Source organism: Syngnathus acus, chromosome 1 (genome assembly GCF_901709675.1).
Source record: "Syngnathus acus chromosome 1, fSynAcu1.2, whole genome shotgun sequence".
Taxonomy (NCBI): Eukaryota; Metazoa; Chordata; class Actinopteri; order Syngnathiformes; family Syngnathidae; genus Syngnathus; species Syngnathus acus.
Genome location: NC_051087.1, coordinates 18126304 through 18131890, shown reverse-complemented (window position 1 = coordinate 18131890; position 5587 = coordinate 18126304). Strand labels below are relative to the sequence as shown.

Genomic DNA, 5587 nt, shown 5'->3' with positions numbered 1-5587 from the left:
TTGTTTGAGAAACGCGATTGTTTACAGAGGGCTCATTGGTTATTGGCTACTGGATGCATACCGCAACCCTAGTCAACCTCAGTTTGTTGCAGTATAGCTTCTATTTTATGCGCCTTTTAATCCGGTGCGCCCTATATATGAAATAATTTCTAAAATAAAAAATTCAATGAGGGTGCGCCTTATAATCCAGTGCGCCTTTTGGTGCGGAAAATACGGTAGTCATGACACAAAGTTGTGATGCGCGTCAATTGACGCGTCCAGCTGTTCTAGTTAAAGACAACCACTATAGGTTGCCACCCAAAATGACCAAAAAGTGCCCTGAAATTCCATAATTTCCTTTACAATACTAATAAATAGAACACAATAATAAAGATTCTTCTGTTGCTTGCCAGATATTTTCTCACAAATCTAACATCCTTTTTATCATTAAGCTTATGTATCCCCAGTGTTATGGAAGGTTCTGGGAGTTCCCAGCGTTAAACAAGGATACAGGAGTGTGGAGCACACAAAGAGTTTGTGGCGTGTCAAATGGTTAATGTTAGCGAGGGAGATCTCTGGTTATATTTGAGAGGACACCACTTCAAATGGTCTGGTGGCCACCATGCCTCCTCCTCCTACCAATGAGGTAGGCAACCAGCACGATGAGGACCAAGCCAGCCAGGGCCGTCCCGACGATGATGGCGATCAGCATGTCATATTCATCCAGCTGGCAGTGCTCAGCTGTGCCAAACTTTTTCTGGGTGAGGCCGAAGGGCTGCACCTGCAACTGGAAGGTGTTGATGGACAAGGCCTGGACCACATCGAGAGTCTGCTCCTTGTGGCACATATACGAGACTCCCAGGGTTCCCCGAAGTCCAGGCTGTTGTAATGTGCTAAATAGGGTTCTTTCATGTCTGGCCAATCTGCTGACAGAGAAATTTCACTCAAGTGGTACTTATTGGACGTAGAGTTGAGCGTGAAGAAAAAGGCCAGGTTGGTTTCATTGGCGTCCGTCAAAAGTCGCAGCATTGTGCTGTCTGTGTCACATGATCCGGAAGCTTTTGTGGTGTTGGGCTCAAGGTTGACGACATGCACTGTCTGGTATGAGGAGGTGGAGTTGAAGCTGATGTTAAGCTGAAGGCCCATGTACGCCAGCAAGCAGACACTGCTATTGGTGCCGACCACCCGGTAGTGCCCTGTCACCGGTCTACCAGGCTCTTTGTGCGGCGCCTTGGTGCTGGATGGTGCCACGGTAGCCAAACCCTGGTGCACGGCTATAGCGGCTATAATAGGATGCAGGGTAAATGTCAGCCACCGTGTCTGCACACCACCAGTGGTCGTCATGTTTGTTTCCCAGTTGGTGTTGGTGAGCGTGTGATCAAAAAAGAGCTCCACAACTTCAGCTAACAGAGTTAGTATGCTAACTATCTGGATGCAAACGTCAGCATCAAAAGAAGCCCGGAAAAACGAGTAAAAGCTCTGGGCACTGACAAAAACAAATGGTCAAAGCGCTGCCGTTGCGCTCCAAAATCCAGTTAAATGACCAAAGCTGTTGCGTTAGCATGTGTCGACGGCGAAATTTGCGCTGCTTGATTTGGACTTCCATTTAAAGTAGCATGGCCAAAGACTCCCAGCGGGACAAGACAGCATTGCTGGTGTCCAAATTCACGCAGCCTTTGACAACCAGCCCTCGAATCTGGCCTGGTCTCTATGGAGTAAGGCCGTGAGGTTTTTTTTTCCCCCAAACATTTATTCAACACAAACACATTAGGTATAACATCTCTTTGTACATATCAACAACTACAGACAGACAAAAAGCAAAGCATACATGATACCAGGGAGAAAAAATATTACACACATTACAGGGCAACTCCATATTATATACAAGGAGTATACAGCCAGAGCAAACATCTTACAGAGAAAGCCTTTCACTAAATGAAGTCAGTTTTACAGCATTCTTGGTGTTAATAACTTTCAACGAAATGTTGCTGGATTTCAGAACATTCTTCCAATGAAGAATGTTTGGTTTGGTTTTAAAGAAGCAGCATTTGTGTATACTGTATATTGTTTGGCCAACAAAATATTGTAACAAAGAATAACCTTTTTGAACAAACGCATTGTTAAAAGTCAAGCCAAAACCTTTGTACAGACTCATACCAAAAGAAAACATGAGCAACATCTTCAATTTCACTTTCACAGAAAAACACAGTTCCCTTGTGGTGAATTGTCTTTGGTGCTCACCTTGTCCTCGGGAAAACGCGGAGGCAGGTGGCTGGCTCGGGGAAGGAAAATTTCAGTGACACACGGTTGATTGGTGAGGTATATTTTTGCTGGGCCCCTGTCTCTGTATGTTTCCCTCACAAGGCCGGGGTCATGCACCGGGTCAAGCATAGGCTATTCATGCTCGATAGGGAGGTTTAGTTTCAGTAATGTGTAGGTATGACACAGAATATAGAATGGCCAGTTGTTCGTGACCAGAAAATAACGAGAAGATGGCCTTGTAAGGACGGCAGAACGAACAAGCGAACTGAGGCTCAAACCGCAGCTGTTCGGCAAAGCGATGAGATCATGAGTCTCGCCAGGTATAAAGCCTGGGGACTGGAAGACCTCTGGGGGCCACTCAACCATTTTTCTTTGGGTGTGAGGCACTTCATTCTGACATCGGTTGAATAAAATCTTTTCCCAATCAGCCGTGTGTCACTGAAGTTTTCCTTCTCTGAGCCAGCCACCTTCCACCAAGTGTTTTTGGAGATCAGCCGAGCAACGAAGACAATTCACCACATTGGGAAAAGACTTTATTGAACCGATGTCAGAATGAAGTGTCTCACGCCCAGGAAAAATTGCTGCGTGTGCACCCGAGTCTTTGCTGTTTGGGGTGGCAGCTGCACTGACTACGACTTGAAGGCCCTGCAGCGCATAGTGAAAATGGCTGGTAAGACTATTGGTGCTTCTCTCCCCTCCTTGAAGGACATTTACACCTCCCATCTCACCCGCAAGGCGACCAAGATTGTGAGTGATGTGAGTCACCTCGCTCACTCTTTGTTTGATCTTCTGCCCTCTGGGAGGCGGTACAGGAGCCTGCGCTCCCGCACCACCAGACTCTCCAACAGCTTCATACTCCAGGCTGTTAGGATCCTGAACTCGCTCCTCCTTTCTGCGTAGCGTCCTGTTCTTTGCGCTATGCTTACTGTCTGCTGTATGCACACTGGCTCAGTTTTGCTCCTCTTATTTATTGGGTTATTGGTTTATTATTTATTCATCGCTCATTTTATTTATTTATTATTTTTTTATTTATTATTTATTGTTTGTGCCTTCTTGTTTTTATTTTGTGTCGTCTACTTGTATGTCTCGTCACCGTGGGATAGAGGAAATGGAATTTCGGTTTCTTTGTGTGTCTTGACATATGGAGGGATTGACAATAAAGCTGACTTGGACTTTGACTTTGACTTTCTGTCGGCCTCCTTTTATACCGATGGCTGCTGGTTGATACATAGCTCACTAGTCTGTCCGGCAAACCTTCTATAGTCTTTTCATGAGTTTTCATGAGTACCGTTTTTTTCCGTGTATAATGCGCCCCCATGTATAATACGCACCCTAAAAATGGCATGTTGATGCTGGAAAAAAGCCTGTACCCATGTATAATACGCACCCAATTTTTTATTTTATTTTATTTATTTTTTTTAAGTCCCAATGATCGTCACACACGCAGGGAGGCAATGGGTCCCATTTTTATAGTCTTTGGTATGGTCTTAACTAGGCTGGATGTATTTTTTTTGTTGACGTTGATTTCTCCGACTGCCCTTAAAGGCACCACCGCGATCAGATGAAAAGAGAGGAAAGTGACGTGCGGACATGTGAAAAAGGCGGCTCTGTATGGGAGAGACGTTGAAGAGGAATAAAAACACCCTTGGAAACCAAAACTTGCCCCTCGTCGTGACTCGGAGCCGCAACAAATGTTTCGGATTTGTGTAGGGTACATTGTGACAGCAAACGAGCAGGTGATCGAGCAAGCGTCTGATACGAGAGCATTGCGTTCGTATGGAGCGTGTTTGAAGTGAACAGCAGAGACGAAAGGAACAAGGCAAAGTGTTGTGAAATAAAATATTACCTGTAATACGCATTTTGTTATTTGCTGATTGTATTAAACTATCACATTCATTGTCAGTCAAGAAGAGAAGAGGACTATTATCCCTTCTTTGACGAAATGACCAGATCACAGTACAAACACACTATTGTTCTTTCGGTATTTATTCAACCCACATTCTTTCACAACATGACAAGAAGAGAACAATACATAAATCAATACTCGTACCAGTACCATGATTTTCTTAAAAAAATAAAATAAAATAAAAAATAAAATGTTTTAATTAAAAAAAATTTGTACCCCAGATTTTAGGACAATAAATTAGTTACATTTTGCGTATTATACACGGAAAAAAAAGGTATATGTGTCTTCTGGCGCCAGTAAGTCTTCATTCCCGGAACCAAAGCCGACGTATGTACCAGACACTGCTATCTCGTAGCCTTGGCCAGTGTCTGGCCTTTTATGTAAACAAGCCCTCAACAATAGACCTGAACTCTCTCCCCCCTTCTGCGTAGCGTCCTGTACTTTTGCGCTATATTCTGACTGTCTGCTGTGTGCACACTTGCTCCGTTTTGCTCCTCTTATTTATTGTGTTATTTGTTTATTTATTATTTATTCATCACTCTTATTATTCATTGTTTGTGCCTTCTTGTTTTTATTTTGTGTTGTTTACTTGTATGTGTATCGTGTACTATGTCTTGTCACCGTGGGATAGTGGAAACGTAATTTCGATTTCTTTGTGTGTCTTGGCATGTGAAGAGATTGACAATAAAGCAGACTTTGACTTTGACTTTGACTTCATAGCATAAGAGCAGAACGTATAACGATGAAAATATACTACAACACTAAATTGCAGTATTTTTTTTCTTCTTCTTTGCTTTTAAGTGTTAAAATCTTACTGAATTGTGTACCGTATTTTCCGGACTATAAGGCGCACCTTCAATGAATGGCCCATTTGAAAACTTTGTCCTTATATAAGGCGCACCGGACTATAAGGCGCACCATTAATGCATCATGTCAGATTTTTCAACCAAATCAAATCATTCTCCATTTTATCTTTTTTATCTCAACTTCAGACGCAACAAGTTACTTTATAATCACAAAATAATGATCCATAGTCTTCTTGATTCATGATTCATAGTCTTCAGCGGGCCACTTATGATTGATTTCATGACACAATGCTTCGGGCCAGAAGCGGGAATTTGGTCCATATATAAGGCGCACCGGACTATAAGGCGCACTGTCGGCTTTTGAGAAAACTTTAGGATTTTAGGTGCGCCTTATAGTCCGGAAAATACGGTACTTGTTTCTCTAATCCTGAATTTTAGAAATTCCCATTTATTAATAGGACCAATAATTGTGTTATCGTGTTCTATTTCAGCAATCCGATTTGTTATCTGTCACGGAGTGAGTGGAGCTGAGCGACCAAATGCAGCTTGGACCACGGTTTATTGAGGGAAAAGGGAGTTCAAAGTCAAAGTCAAAGTTTGCTTTATTGTCAATCTCTTCACATGCCAAGACACA

The 5587-nt window shown here is 42.9% G+C and overlaps 1 pseudogene; it reads right to left on the bottom strand.

Annotated features, from left to right (window-relative positions):
- Positions 1-556: 556 nt before the first annotated feature.
- LOC119124768 lies at positions 557-1350 on the bottom strand (annotated as a pseudogene).
- Positions 1351-5587: the final 4237 nt, after the last annotated feature.